Source organism: Triticum aestivum, chromosome 3B (genome assembly GCF_018294505.1).
Source record: "Triticum aestivum cultivar Chinese Spring chromosome 3B, IWGSC CS RefSeq v2.1, whole genome shotgun sequence".
Taxonomy (NCBI): domain Eukaryota; kingdom Viridiplantae; phylum Streptophyta; class Magnoliopsida; order Poales; family Poaceae; genus Triticum; species Triticum aestivum.
Genome location: NC_057801.1, coordinates 190,055,782 through 190,072,603, shown reverse-complemented (window position 1 = coordinate 190,072,603; position 16,822 = coordinate 190,055,782).

The following is a 16,822-nucleotide window of genomic DNA, read 5'->3' as shown; positions in this document are numbered from 1 at the left end:
CTGCCGCATGCAACACAAAAAACACCTGGTTTGATCTGTCTCCGGTGAAGTTCCGATCCCACGGTCAGTCCATTTCTAATGATACGCCACATATGGATCTTCGCCTTCGGCGGGGCACTCTTATCCCACAACGCCATATATCCCTTATTGTTTTGGACCGAATTTGAAGACTCCTGTTGGCCTGTCCTCGCCTTCCTCGTTGACATCCATAGATGATATGCTGATTTGACATTGAAGACGTCATTCTTTGTGTAATTCCAAGCAGGGTAGTCTTCCGTTCCCAGCCCGCCCACTGCTATTTGCATAATGTCATGAACATCGGATTCTGAGAACATAGCAGCAAGCTTATTTGGGTCCCAGCCCGTTCCATTATGGTTTAGGAGATTAGCAACCTTTGACGATCCTTGTACGTATAGTTGACCCTGTGGTCTCAAACTGCCTTGCCGGGGAATCCAGTTATCATGATGTATCTTGATCCTGGAACCATCACCCACCCTCCACACCAGCCCCTTGCTAAGAAGGTCCCTCCCATGCAGAATGCTTCTGTAAGTGTATGACGAATTGGAAGGGCAGGTGGCGCTCAAGATTGTATCATCTTTGAAGTATCTTGCTTTCAACACCCTGGAGCAAAAAGAGGAGGGATTAGTGAGGATCCTCCATGCTTGCTTAGCTAATAGCGCTAGGTTGAACCCCTCCGAATTTCTAAAACCAAGCCCCTCCTCCTTCTTTGAAGCGCACATCTTCTCCCAAGAAATCCAATGCACCTTCCTTTCATCGTTCATTGCCCCCCACCAGAATTTTGAAGAGATGGATGCCAGGTTCCGGCATATCTTCTTTGTGAGGTGAAAGCAACTCATGGTAAAAGTCGGTGTCGATTGTAATCCCGATTTGACAAGAACTTCTCTGGCGGCCTTGGACAGACCATGTCCCTTCCTTCCTGTCACCTTGACCTTGGAGCTTTCTGTGACATACTTAAAAGTAGCATCTTTTGATCGACCAACCAGTGTTGGCAGACCAAGGTACCGCTCACTCAATGCCCACCGCCTATTTCAACTCATTTTTATATCATCATTGCACCCCTTGGCAAAGAAAATAGAGGACTTTTGCAGATTCACTCGTTGACCAAAGGCCTCCTCATACCTCATCAAGATCTCCTTAAGAGTAGCCATACTCTCGGTTGAGCCTTCTAAGAAGACAATGTTATCGTCTGCAAAGAACAAATGTGTGGCGTGAGGGCCAGTGCCCCCAAAAGAAACACCCTTGAGGCTCTTGTCCTCATGTGCTCTCCGCAACAGGGCCGAGAACCCCTCTACATAAAAGAGGAACAAGTACGGTGACAGCGGATCGCCCTATCTTAATCCACGTGAGGGTGTGAAGTGCCTGGAGCAACCCCCATTTAGCTTGACAAAGAAACGAGCTGACGTGACACGCCACATAATCATGGCTATCCATTCTAGATCAAAGCCAAACTGAGACATCATCCTGTCCAAGAAAAACCAATCCACCCTATCATAAGCCTTCATCATATCCAGCTTCACCGCACACAAACACTTCTTCCTCTTTCTAGTCCGGATGGCATGAACACATTCATATGCTACCAAAACATTGTTCATAATGAGGCGGCCGGGAACGAACACACTCTGCTCCTCTGAAATAAGAATTGGTAGAATGACCTTCAATCTGTTTTCGAGGACCTTTGTAGCTAACTTATACAACACATTACACAGACTTATATAGGCCTAAACCGAGTTAGTAGCTCCGGTGCGTTCACCTTAGGGATCATCACTATGACAGTGTCGTTAAAAGTCTCCGGAGTCGCCACACCATTCAGAAACGCCTTGACCGCCGTACATACATCTTCTCGTACCAACGGCCAGTGTCGTTGATAGAAGAGCACCGACAGTCCATCTGGTCCCGACAATTTGGTCGGGCCCATATGGAATAATGCCGCCCGAATCTCATCATCTGTGATATGTGCCCTCAGTCTCCCATTCATTTCTGTCGTCACCAGTGTCCCAGTATTCTGCAGCAAAGCCTCAACTCCAGTCGAACCTTCATAAGTGAATAACTGCTCATAGAAACCCGCTGCCATCTCCCTCATGTCCTCATTGACTGTACATTTTGTGCCATCCTCCCTAATAAGAGCCTTTACCGTATTCTTTCGCTTCCTATGCGACGCTCGATTTTGAAAATATTTTGTGTTTTGGTCGCTCTCCATCAACCAATCCACTTTCGAACGTTGCTAGTACAATATTTCCTCCCGCTCAAACATCTCCCGTAGCTGATCCTCAATATCCGGCACCTCTTGGTGGTAACCAGTCGAAAGGGCCCTGGTTTTTGCATCCACTAACTGGACCTTGAGCGATGCAATTTTGTGTCTGATGGATCCAAACACCTCACGGCTCCAGCGTTGCATGCTGCCCGTGACGTGTCCCAGCTTGTTCCATATGTCCTCAAGGTCCCGCCCTCTAGCGTCCGCCGCTTCCCATGCTTCCCTGACCATTTGCTCATAATTCGCATGCCTCGTCCATGCTTCTTCATAGCGGAAAGGTTGGACACCGCCCTGGGGAGCAGATGGAGCCGTCTCCATTGCCCTCACCAGTATTGCCTGATGGTCTGACTCCTCTGTCATAATGTGATGCACGGTCGCCTCCGGATACATCTGCAAAAACTTGTCATTGCATGTGGCTTTATCTAGCCTGACCTGGATATTATCAACACCCTCTCTCTTATTATTCCAGGTATATGGGTATCCATAGAAACCCAGGTCTGCTAGGCCGCAGTCGGCCAAGCAGTCTATGAAGTCCCCCATAAGAGAGAAACACCTCTGATTACCTCCCATCTGGCCGATCTGGAATAACGCCTCATTATAATCGCCCACACAAATCCAAGGGAGATCATCTTGTCCTCGCAGATATCGGATTGCCTCCCAAGATTTCTTTCTTCTTTCCATATTTGGCTCCCCATAGAATCCAATGATCATAGAGGTCTTCCCCTCACACACAATCTCAGCATCAATGAAATATTGACTCCACGGTCTCACTGTGACCTGAATATGGTTTCTCCGCCAAAGGGCCAAGCCCCCACTCCTTCCATTACAATCCACAGCCACCCCATTTCTAAAACCCAAACTCCATTTAAGCATGTCCATCGCTCTCGCCTTTTTCTTCATTTCACATAAGGACACCACGGCTGGGTTGTAGGACCTAACCAAGTCTCGTAATTCGCCCACTGTCGAGTCCAACCCGAGTCCTCAATAGTTTCAGGCTAAGATGTTCATTGCTCCTGGCGGCCCTGGTTAACAAGGTCCGCCATTGACTTCTTTTGTTCCTTGATGTGGTCAAACACAAACGACAGCTTCCGTCTCGTATTGTGAATGAAACCGTCATCAGCACCATGACTGTTATTGTCATCCTTCACCCTCCAGATCAGTTTTGGGCCCCTCTTCCTACTTTCATGTTCCCGTTGCGAGTACGGATAGTTGTGTTGCTGCTTATCATAGTCCTGCCTTGGCTTCCGAACATAGTACCCCTTCCTCCTTCCACGCTCATCATGCATGCTTGGCCTCCCATAGATACCCGAGTCGCTGTAGTACTCTCCCCTGCCTGGTCGGTACCGTTTGGCGTTCATCTGCATGCAGTGCACCCTCAGGGTATATGTCCTCTTCACCTTTGCTAGCAGCCCTATCAAATCCCACGTCTTCATTTCGCCTCTGCTAGCTTTGCAGAACTAGCTTTTCTCGCAAGTCTTTCTCCCTTTGCTGCTCAAGTTGTCCCGCAGGTCCCTTCCTCTTCGATCTCCATTACCGGCACCACCTTTAACCGGACTGTTAATCTCCACTCCATCATGCCCCGAATGACCGCCAATGCGGTTTTCAGATAAGCTAGCAAATTCAGCACCCAAGTTTCGTTTGGTAGGAAGATCCCAAACTCTCTGATGTTCATGGCATCCTTTCCCACCATCACCGCCCTTTGAGTTTGCATGGCTGTTGCTGCTACTCGCCGCCGCTGCACTAATGGACCCCTCCTTCAAAGAGCTATTTCTCCTGGAGGAAGACCGTAGCCAGCTACCCCATTGATCTAAGGAGTCCAACGGGGGAACACACACCCCTCCAACATGTACAAGTCTGCCACATTCAAAACAAAAGTGTGGAACTTTTTCATAATAGAAATCATACCAAGTTCCTTTCTTATCCTCCTTATACTTCTTCAAATTAAACCCACGGATCAAAGGCTCAAAAACCGATATAGTAGTTCGGATCCGCAGCTGTTGTCCCCTAGCAATACCATCTCCATCTATATCCACCTTCACCACCTTGCCAATCCAATTGCCTACGGCAGTCCCAAAGGCTTCACATCTCTTGTCAGGCGGCAGATCAATGACCCTAACCCAGATGTCTATATCCTCAAAAACCATCTCCGAGGGCCTAATATTCCCCTCATATTCTATGACAATAAGCACACTGAAATCAAAGTGCCATGGGCCATTGTTCAGGACATGTCTCCAATCTCCCTCGCTGCCCAAGTGTACAACAAAAATATTTGAACCCATATATCTGAACTTGGCCTCCTTGTGTAAACCCCATGCCCTTGGCATCGTCTTCTATAGCGTTGTCATCTTCATCGGTCTTTCCGAGCACACCTTGCCTATCACTGACCACCTCAAAGCCTTGGGGATCGGTATCTCATGATCTTCAAACACAAGCCATCAACCTCCTTGTCCATCAGGACCATCCCTCCCAGTCTTGCAGAGAGACTTGCCGCCGGATGAGGTGTTCTTCTCTTCACCGGAGACACTGACAATCTCCGGCTACCTGGATCACCTGACATCCGCGTTCGTGGTGTCGCCGCCGCCGCCGCATGGTTCAGAGCCGTCTTGGCATTCATCGCAATAGTTGTCTTTCCTCCAGCCTCCTCCACCATCGCCTTCGGCCTCAGTATGGAGAAGCTATCACGGCCCACATCTAGATTGCGCCATCGCAACCCAGCCGCCACCGTATCCTCACCATCCCCAGTGAGAAAACCCTAACCCTAGCATAGTCCGCGATCGCCAGGCAATCGCCTCCTACCCCTTAGTGTTTTTTGTGTGGTGGACCCTTCCCCATGTAAATGAGCTAGGCCCTAGTGCGGGACAGTACACACTGCCACACACCAGCCACGTTATGTACTTTTTTTTATTTTTAACTTTTGTTTATATTTCCCAAAAGTAAATACATATTCCAAATTTACTTACTAAATTTTCAAAAGTCAAAATAGTGCAATAAAAATGTGTTAAAAAATATTCATGCAACTTTGATAAAATGTTGATAACATTTAGAAAAATGTTTATACAATGTAAAGAGACCACAAGATACAAAAAAATGTTCCGTACCATTTAAAAAATGTATGCGGCATTAAACAATAGTCATGCCTCCAAACTTCACCACCGAGCCCGTGGATTTGCCTCCCTTTTGCATGTTGCTCCAGCGACGAGGAGGGGAATCCCAGTGCCTCTGCTCCGGTTAGGGTTTTTTAGTCCTTGCACGTGCGGCGCTCGAGCAAATGGCGGCGCTTCTGTTGGGAAACATAGCATGCAATTTCAAAAAAAAATCCTATGCTCACGCAAGATCTATCTAGGAGATGCATATCAATGAGAGGGGGAGAGTGTGTCCACGTACCCTTGTAGCCCGAACGCGGAAGCATTTGCTCAACGCGGTTGATGTAGTCGAACGTCTTCTTGTTCCGACCGACCGAGTACCGAACGTATGGCACCTTCGAGTTCTGCACACGTTCAGCGCGATGATGTCCCTCGAGCTCTTGATCTAGCAGAGGGTTGAAGGAGTAGATGAGTTCCGTCAGCACGACGACGTGGTGACGGTGATGGTGATGTGATCCGCGCAGGGCTTCGCCTAAGCACCGCGAGAATATGACCGGAGGCATAAACTATGGAGGGGGCGCCACACACGGCTAAGAGCAATTGTTGTGTCTCATAGGAGTGCCTTCCGTCAGCGCGACAACGTGGTGACGGTGATGATGATGTGATCTGTGCAGGGCTTCGCCTAAGCACCACGAGAATATGGCCAGAGGCGTAAACTATGGAGGAGGGCGCACACACGGCTAAGAGCAATTGTTGTGTCTCATAGGAGCGCCCTGTATATAAAGGAGGGAGGGAGAGGAGGCCAGCCTAGGGCATGCCCGAAGAGGAGGGGGAGTCCTACTAGGACTCCTAGTCCTATTCGCCCCCTTCCTTCTAACGGAGGGGGAAAGGGGGAAGGAGAGGGAACGGGAGAAGGAAAGGGGGGTCGCGCCCCCTCCCTTTGTCCAATTCGGACTCCCCATGGGGGGCCACCTCCTTGTGGGCTGCCTTGCCTCTCCCCTATGGCCCATATGGCCCATTACTTCCCCCGGGATGTTCCGGTAACCCCTCGGTACTCCGATAAATACCCGAAACTCTCCGGAACCATTCCGGTGTCCGAATACCACCTTCCAATATATCGATCTTTTACCTCTCAACCATTTACAGACTCCTCGTCATGTCCATGATCTCATCCGAGACTCCGAACAACCTTCGGTCACCAAAACATATAACTCATATAATACATATCGTCATCGAACGTTAAGCGTGCGGACCCTATGGGTTCGAGAATCATGCATACATGACGGAGACACCTCTCCGGTCAATAACCAATAGCGGAACCTGGATGCTCATATTGGTTCCTACGTATTCCACGAAGATCTTTATCGGTCGAACCGCGATGTCAACATACGTTATTCCCTTTGTCATCAGTATGTTACTTGCCCGAGATACGATCGCCGGTATCTCCATACCTAGTTCAATTTCGTTACCGGCGAGTCTCTTTACTCGTTTTGTAATGCAACATCCTGCAAATAACTCATTAGTCACATTTCTTGCAAGGCTTCATATGACGCGCATTACCGACAGGGCCCAGAGATACCTCTCCGATACTCGGAGTGACAAATCCTAATCTCGATCTATGGCAACCCAACAAACACCTTCGGAGATACCTATAGAGCATCTTTATAATCAGCCAGTTATGTTGTGACGTTTGATAGCACACAAGGTATTCCTATGGTGTCCGGGAGTTGCATAATCTCATAGTCGGAGGAATATATATATGACATGAAGAAATCAGTAGCAATAAAACTGAACGGTCATTATGCCAAGCTAACGGATGGGTCTTGTCCATCACATCATTCCACTAATGATGTGATCCCGTTCATCAAATGACAACTCATGTCCATGGTTAGGAAACTTAACCATCTTTGATCAACGAGCTAGTCTAGTAGAGGCACACTTGGGACACGGTGTTTTGTCTATGTATTCACACATGGTTTCCGGTTAATACAATTCTAGCATGAATAATAAACATTTATCGTGATATAAGGAAATATAAAATAACAACTTTATTATTGCCTCTAGGGCATATTTCCTTCAGTCTGCCACTTGCACTAGAGTCAATAATCTAGATTACATTGTAATGAATCTAACACCCATGGAGTCTTGGAGTTGATCATGTTTTGCTCATGGAAGAGGCTTAGTCAATGGATGTGCAACATTCAGATCCGTATGTATTTTGTAAATCTCTATGCCTCCCTCCTTGACCAAATCTCGGATGGAGTTGAAGCGTCTCTTGATGTGTTTGGTCTTTTTGTGAAATATGGATTCCTTCGCCAAGGCAATTGGCAATTGCTCCATATTGTCACAAAAGATTTTCATTGGACCCAATGCACTAGGTATTACACCTAGATCGGATATGAACTCCTTCATCTAGACTCCTTCATTTGCTGCTTCTGAAGCAACTATGTACTCTGTTTCACACGTAGATCCCGCCACGGTGTTCTGCTTGGAACAACACCAACTGACAGCTCCACCATTCAATAAAAATACGTATCTGGTTTATGACTTAGAGTCATCCGGATCAGTGTCAAAGATGGCGTCGACATAACCACTTACGACAAGCTCTTTGTCACCTCCATCAACGAGAAACATATCCCTAGTCCTTTTCAGGTACTTTAGGATGTTCTTGACCGCTGTCAAGTGATCCACTCCTGGATTACTTTGGTACCTCCCTGCTAAACTTATAGCAAGGCACACATTAGGTATGGTACACGGCATAGCATACATGATAGAACCTATGGCTGAGGCATAGGGAATAACTTCCATTTTCTCTCTATCTTCTGCAGTGGTCGGGCATTGAGTCTGACTCAACTTCACACCTCACTGGTATGCGTTGGTGCTATACAAACGGTTTTTAACCCCTTTCCGCGACGGCATTTGGAACCGTCACCTAGTGAGTGACGGCGATAGGGGGTCCTTCCCACACGACCCAGAAACCGTCGGGGATAGGGACCCTACAATACTCCTTTTCATTTGTGGTTGCATTGTCATCATAGTCGGTATTCTGTGGTGCTGCGTTTATGATGTGCGACCCATCACAAACGGTTCACTATTATAGAACGTATATGATAAGCATACAACCACACACATTTGCTTTTCACAAACCTTATGCGATAATTAATTAAGAAGATTAGCTAATCATCGTACGAGTGTCGGATAGGATTACGAAACATCGGACCGTCGTAACATCGTCGTACACGACAACTATCGCACATGCTATTCTATGGTGCAACGTTTACGATGCATACTTCATCAGAAATAGTTCATGGTTGCGAATAGTGTATGATAAGGCAACTATCATACACGCTATTCTATGGTGCAACGTTTACGATGCATACTTCATTAGAAACAGTTCATGGTTGTGAATCGTGTATGATAAGGCAACTATCGTAAACGGTTAGTTTGCCAGCACCGTTTGTGATATTGTCTGACATCGCATACGCTTTGCAAACAGCAAATGTGTGCACGCTTGCACACGTTTCCTCTTTGTGAACCGTCTCGGATTATGGTGTATATCGTAAACGTTTGTATTTTACCAACTGTGTGTGCCGTAACAACCTGGAGAGCGTAATTTCACCGTAATTTAATTGGTTCTATATCAAATTGAAATTGAATGTATGCCATAGCTTTATTCATATCCATCAGGTTCAGACAACCAATGCATTATTCGATTCATAGGTACACATCAAGAATTACATAAGAACCAAATAAAGAATGATGAACCACAGTTGTATACTTGTACTATTAAAGACGGTAAAGAAAGAGGCAAAATACATTCTGGTTGCTGAACAAGGTGAAGCGGAATTCCCATATTGTGCCCTCCTCCATGCAGAAGCCACGCACGACTCTAGTCCAACCCCTTGTGATGGCCGACCGCCCATCCTTCACGGTCTTCATGGAAACATCTAGATAATCATCATGTTCTGGCAGAAATACTTTAACCTTTGCATGCCCACCAATCATGTAGTTTGAGAGGTAATCTTTAGTAAACTGGTTTGGGAACCACTGCAAAGGAAAATAGGTTCAAACATTATCATCTAACACAACTCACTATGGGCAGTAAAAAGAAGGCTGCAGAGTTCTTACTTACCATCATGCAGTTCGCTCTTGTATTGGATAAAGTGTAAACAAATAGTTTAATTGCCATCTTTTGACCCATTTTACTAACAATCTTTATCAGCTTCCTCACTTGATGCTGGTTCATCGATATCTCATTTCCCCATATGCAGAAAGGGTCAAAGCGCGGATCTTTACCAATGACATATGTACCTAAAAGCACCAAGTTAATATTAGAAGATAAACACCAACTGCACAATGATGTAGTACAACACTCTTTTATAATATCTTATAACATCCAATATACTCACATATTAGATGAATTAACATCTTATATTATGGGACGGAAGGAGTTTATTGCATTCTTACAAATTATCGGTTGATTAACTACTGCTGTATCCATGGGTTAGAGTTAGTTTGAGCTAGTTCGGGCTCAAATAGCCCTAGAGATATCTAAACATGAGGGCTAGTTTGAGCTAGTTGCATTTATAACCCACCCAAAAAACTATCCAACCCAAGAGGTGCTAATTGGAGCTGGTTCTCCTAGTGCATTTATTGTCAATCTAAGTATCTAACCCTGTCATCCAAACACCTCTTTGGATGGAGTTAGTTCAGGGTTAGTCATGAGCTAGAAACTAACTCTAACCTCTAAGTTAAGTTGAGTATCCAAACAGGGTTGTGTTGTTGTTGTTTTTGTTGTTGTTGTTGCTGCTGCTCTTCTATGTGTATCTAGACATCATCAGAACATTAAGGTAACACTCTTCATTGTTGCTATGTAGCCTAGGATTGCATATGTAGACATTAAGTATAATGCATGTTGCTATGTAGCCTCAGATGTATTACATATGGCCCTAGTTAACCTAACGATAAATGGTTTGCATATATATTCAATTAAAAGTCCGATTCACCAATTAGTCCCTTATAAGCCCCGGGCCTATATGGTACCAGCTACCGATATCCTGAACAGTGAGCATATATAAGCCATGGGGTGAAACTAACCTCGACGGAAAACATCAGTCGTTCCCAAAATTGTCCTGTGTAGGGACATCGAGAAGCATGTTAAGCACAACAGGCTAAATATCAACCAAAATTATCCATGGCAGACAAAATAATCTCCAAAAGATAGCTTCAGTGTGCAGGTTTAAGCACGCTAGTAAAGCAAAACAAGTGAAAAGGTGTGTTAACTGCAACAAGCCTAACATTTAACAACAAGCAAACATAGTCATTCAAACTGGTATTTTGCCGGTCTAAGTACACTGGTTATTGTTAAATAAAAATGGAAAGGCGTGTTTAACTACAAGATGCAGCAACAGAATGTAGTCATTCATGCCCTGTTTGTTTTAGCTTTGCTTGGATTTTAATCACCTATGGATTCGCTTCAGTGGCGAAGCTGTTTCTGCGAATCAACTTCACCACCGAAGTGCACTTTGAGGTGATTCAGGAAATTGCACTAAAAATGACCCAAATCTAGATTTAGCTTTGCTGGCAAAGCTGATTGCAAATAGTTGTTTATTTCGGATTCCATATGCGGCTTCACTGGCAAAGCTGAATCTGGTCTCAGAATCTGAAACAAACTGGGTCATAGTGGTATTGTTGAAACTGGTACTGATGAAATTGAACTGCACACTTCATACTTGCACATATAGAACATCACGTTGTGAATAAATGGAATAGACAAGGCATACTACGAACAACCAACGATAGCATTTGAAACTGGACATATGCTAACTACAAACAACAGAACAATCAAAAAACTTTAAAAGGGGCATATGCTAGCTATAACATGCTTAAGAGCAAGCAAATATATGCATTCCTATCGGTATGTTTAAAACTGGATTGATGAAATGTACTACACAGTAAATAATTGCACATCCAGAGCATCGCATAGTGAACAACTGAAATAAACAAGGCATACTGCAAACAACCCGATATAGCAATTAAAACTGGACATATTCTCACTACACTACAAAAGGGGCTCGACAAAACAAATCATGGGTTTCCCCCTCTGAAGAGGCACGACAAAACAAATCATGGGTTTCCTCACTTGTCACAGATGGCTCGTTCCTGTGGGAAGAGCACGGGCCCTGGATGCGCTCCATGTTGTCGTAGATGGGCTCCTTCCCCTTGGAAGAGCACGGCTATAGGGTGCCCTCCCTGATGTCGCAGACGGGCTCTTTCCCCTTGGAAGAGCCGGAGAGGGTGCCCTCCTCGTGGTCGCCGTCGATGATGTCTAACTTGGAAGCTGTGGATCCCAAGCCAGCGTCGCAGAACGTGCCCTTCAGAAATGACAAAAGGGGCTCAATGGCGATGTAGGATGGCAAGTTGTTAACAGCGAGCCAGAGGAGATCAGCGACGGGGCCATGCATGAGATCGAAGGCGGTTGAACTCAAGGGGTTGGGGTGGGCCACTTAACCTATGACATAGCCCGCCTCAGGTCGTCGCTATCGATGACCTCGATGTCGTAGCCGGCGAAAGAGACATGCCCGCATACTCTAGCCCACTGCTTGAGTTCCTGCCGCTAGTAATGGTCGTCAGCTTCCTCGGCGACGTCGGGCGAAGAGACCGCGATACACCTCTTTTGGGCCATTCACTCCTCGAGCTCCACAGGAAGCATAGCCGGGCTTAGGCTGTGATGCTCTAGAATGGGGGATGGGGATGGGGATGGGGATCTCGGTGGAAAAGGGGCGTTTGGCAGGCGTCATCTAAGAAACTCAGGGCGGCCTTGGTATGGAGATCGGTGGGCAAGCTGCACGGGCAAACCGGCAGATGTTGACAATGGAGGTCTCGCGGCGGTGGCGGGGACCTTGCTAGGGTTTTGAGTGAGGGAGGGTGTGTGTGTGCACGCGCGTGCCCGAGGAGGTTTTGGTGTGTGTGTGGGCGGGGGGCTGGGGGTGTGTTTGAGGAAATGACGTGGGTACTGAAAATTTTACAACGCGGGAGTCAAACGCGGGAGTGAAATGTCGGGGCTAGTGAAAATTTTGATGATAGTGCATCACACACGGTCCGGAGATAACAACCGTGTGTTATGAAACAGAAAAACCCTTGAGGTGGGTAGATATTTTCTAGGGGCAGGTGGGATTGGGAACAAGAAACATCGCACACGGTCCAGAGATAACAACGTGTGTTATGAAACACAAAAACCCTCCTCGAGGCGGGTAGATATTTTCTAGGGATGCACGTGGGATTGGGAAGAAGAAACATCACACACGGTCCGGAGATAACAACCGTGTGTTATGAAACAGAAAAACCCTCGAGGCGGGCAGATATTTTTGAGAGAGGGAGCCTCGTGGAGCCCAATGTACTATGCGGATGTGTGTGTGCCAGGGGCACCGGTGTGGCACATGGTTAGTTTGAGTGAACCGTGTCTGTTGCGTCATCTAACTTGTCCAATGTTCATAAATTTGGCGAAAAATGACATGGGAGAGGGTTAGAACACGAACACACTTGCATGTGGACCAAATTTATATGTATGAAAATGGTGGTTTGATTTTCAAATACCAAATGCAACTTCGATGCCGCACCTATCTCACAAAGCGCACGGTATTGCTCCCTCCCCCTCATGTCAGCACGAAGGGAATCCTAAGCTATGAATGCATGCCCCACCCCCCCAACCGAGGCTCACCTAGCAAAGTGCGAAGTAGCTAGCAGCCCCCCTCCCTCGTGTCGGCACGAAGGGAATCCTAAGCTATGAATGGATGCCCCCAACCATGGTTCACCTAGCAAACTGCGAAGTAGCTAGCAGCCCCACCCCCTCGTGTCGGCACGAAGGGAATCCTAAGCTATGAATGCATGCCCCCCCCAACCAAGGCTCGCCTAGCAAAGTGCGAAGAAGCTAGCAGCCCCCTCCCTTGTGTCGGCATGAAGGGAATCCTAAGCTATGAATGGATGCCCCCTCCAATTGTGGTTCACCTAGCAAAGTGCAAAGTAGCTAGCAGCCCCCCTCGTGTCAACGCGAAGGGAATCCTAAGCTATGAATGCCCCCCAACCGAGTTTCACCTAGCAAAGTGCAAAGTAGCAGCCCCCCACACACTTTAGGTCGATGGGCCAGAGAGGCATCTCATCAAGATGGATCGTAAAACGGACCAAGAATAATCCACCTTGGTCGTACAACCTCTCTCTTGATGCTGGTCAAAGTGATGGTCGTCCATGCGACCCCAGATAGGCTAGCTCGCCAATAATCACGCAAGTAGCTAGTCCCCGAAGACAACCACTACATGCGTGTGGCCCAAACATATGTATGGATCAGGTGTATTTTTTAGTACACAATGGAACAACTTTGATGTGGCACCGTGATTTCGAACTAGAAATCCCCACACTGAGTGAGGGTTAGGTTGATGATGCATATGTATGTTACACCACACTTCAAGCCGACGACTGGGATTCATGCATGCATGCGTGCATAGTATATGCGCTCAAACTTTAATTAGGTCTGAATCTCACCATGACCTATACTATGATAACACGAACCAAATGAAGAATCCGCCATGGTAACCTATCTTGTTGTCGGTCAAGGTGATCATGGATGTCCAGACAGGCCCATGAATATATAGGCTTGTCGCCGATAACCACGCGAGGGAGTGTACCGTTCGAAGACAACCACTACATGCATATGTATGGAGGTGATGCATGCTTGCATATTTGAATACCATTTCACAACATTGATGTGGCGCATGTGTCGAAAATCGTACACTCTCCCCAGATAGAGCGAGATCAGTTCATGACGTGTCGTTGTACTGGCCACTTCGACTCGATGGGAGGGATTCATGCATACACATGCATACGTGTGTGATCATATATATATACCGTATTTACAAGCAAAAAATAACCCCCTCCTAAGTCAAATTAACCACTCTCATTATTAGGCAAAAAGTAGTGATGGACTAAGCCGGCCCACTAATGGAAAGCATTAATATCGCTGATAACCGCTTAAGTGGGTGCAAGAGGACAACCACCATCGCTTTGAAAGTGGGCCAAACATATGTTGAATATAATAGCTAAAATGCACAACTTTGATGTGCCACACATGCCTCAAAAACCGTAAACCATGCACCCACACAGAGCGAGGTTCATGAAGCATACTACATATGATGGTCCCCTCCCTCCTCTTCGACGCATACTATATGCTCCTACCGTAATACAACCCAAAAAGAATCTTCATCGATGGTGAAATTAATTAACCTCTACCGATGTAGGTCAAAGTGATGCACATGCATCGACGATGGCCTCATGGGTCCACTGATGGAAGCGTCACACGTGAGTGTCCTAGCTAGGATAACCACCGCTTGCATGCATGTGGCGCAAAGAGGTGTTGTGTGATGTTTGAATAGCCATTTTCACAATTTTAATGTGGCACGTGCCTCGAAAACCAAAAAGTCCCGACACTGAGTGAGGTGTACTTATTCACGGACGCTTACGTATAGTGTGTGTGTGTGTGTGTGTGTGTGTGTGTGTGTGTGTATATGCTAGTCCCCTCCCACCTCTTCGACGCGTACTATATACCACCATAACACAAACAAAAAAGATTCTACCTTGCTGGTCAAATTAACCTCACTACGGGCTGCCCATCAAAGTGATGGATGACGACCTCGTGGGCCCACAGAAAGCATCACATGCGAGTGTCGAGTGTCGTGTAGGAAAACCATCGAGTGCATGTGGCCAAAACATGTATGTATGAAAGGTTTGTGTAATGTTTTAAATTACGAATTCACCACTCTGATGTGGCACCGGCCTGCCAAAGAAAACGGCTAACCCACATGGTGGCTCACAACTTGTAGTGTATTGCGAGCCACTCGCCACCCCCAGACGCACACAACCACACACACACCGCGAATCCACCTCAACTACGATGCATGTTAAATTAATTATCCCGCGGTGAACATATATATGTTACCAAAGGAGGGACGTTTTAATTTTAAAAAAATCAGAGATCATTGAGACACTACAGGAATCGGCTACTTTGCCGTCTGCCACGGCGGACAGCAAAGGCATGAATGGCGGACGACAACAGGCTCCGGCAACGTAAGATCTGGCAAAGAGCTACTTTGCCGTCTGCTTTTGTCGGCTGATGGCAAAGGAGCCTTTGCCATCAGCAGCGGACGACAAAGAAAGCAGACGGCAAAATTTGCGATGTTAGTCCGTTAGGTGGCTAACGGCAGGCCTTTGTCGTCTGCGGCTGACAGCAAAATTTGTCCTGCCTTTGCTGTCCGCCGTATGATGTCAGCTAGACGTCACTACACGGCAGACCTTTGTCGTCCGCTGCTGAAGGCAAAATTGTTTACTCTTTGTCGTCTGCCACTGTAGGCAAACTGACCAAAAGGGTCAGCTCCCAGGAAGCACAGTTGGCTGCCACGTGGCTTCTTTGCCGTCCGCGACTGACGACAAAGAGCCCGTTGCCGTCGGTGGCTGACGGCAAAGAGCCTTTATATTGGCTCTTTTTCTGTTATTTTAAATCCAACAATTTTCACAGCAAATATATATGACATATATAGATATATTTCACAGGGCTATTTAACAACAAACATATCACATATCCAGCACATAAGTTTCATCGTACATACATATATAGTTCCATCCATTCATACATAGCAAGTTGCACATACACATAAGTTGCAACCATTAGGAGGTTGCACATACATATTACAATGCAAAGTTTCATCAAGATAGCAAGTTCCATCGTAGCAAGCTAGAAGAATACTAGAAGAGAATGAAATAAAAAACAAGCACTCCATCATAGCAAGCTAGCTTCCGAGAAGTGAATGAAATCTGCAAAATGCCAAATAAGAAAGTTAGGAAAAGGTGACTAGAAGAAGAAGTCTAGAAGAATAAGCACGCCATCGTTTGTGAGGTAACTTAGGTGAAATGGATCATTTATGAGCTAACTTAGGTAAAATGCATCATTTTAGAGCTAACGTAGGTAAGATGGGTCATTTTGGAGCTAACGTAGGTAAAATGGGTCATTTTGGAGCTAACGTAGGTAAAATGGGTCATGTTGGAGCTAACGTAGGTAAAATGGGTCATGTTGGAGCTAACATAGGTAAAATGGATCATTTTGGAGATAATCTAGGTAAAATGGATCATTTTGGAGATAATCTAGGTAAATGGGTCATTTTAGAGCTAACTTGGGTAAAATGGATCATTTATGAGCTAACTAAGGTAAAATGGGTCATTTTAGAGCTAACTTAGGTAAAATGGATCAATTATGAGCTAACTAAGCTAATTATGTTGTTTTTTACATAAGTAAGCTAAGTACATGCCATTATTGAGCAAACCTAGTTAACTAAGCATATTATGCCATGTTTTACATAATTAAACCTAATTATGCCGTTTTTTACATAAGTAAGCTAAGTACATGTCATTTTGGAGGAAAAGA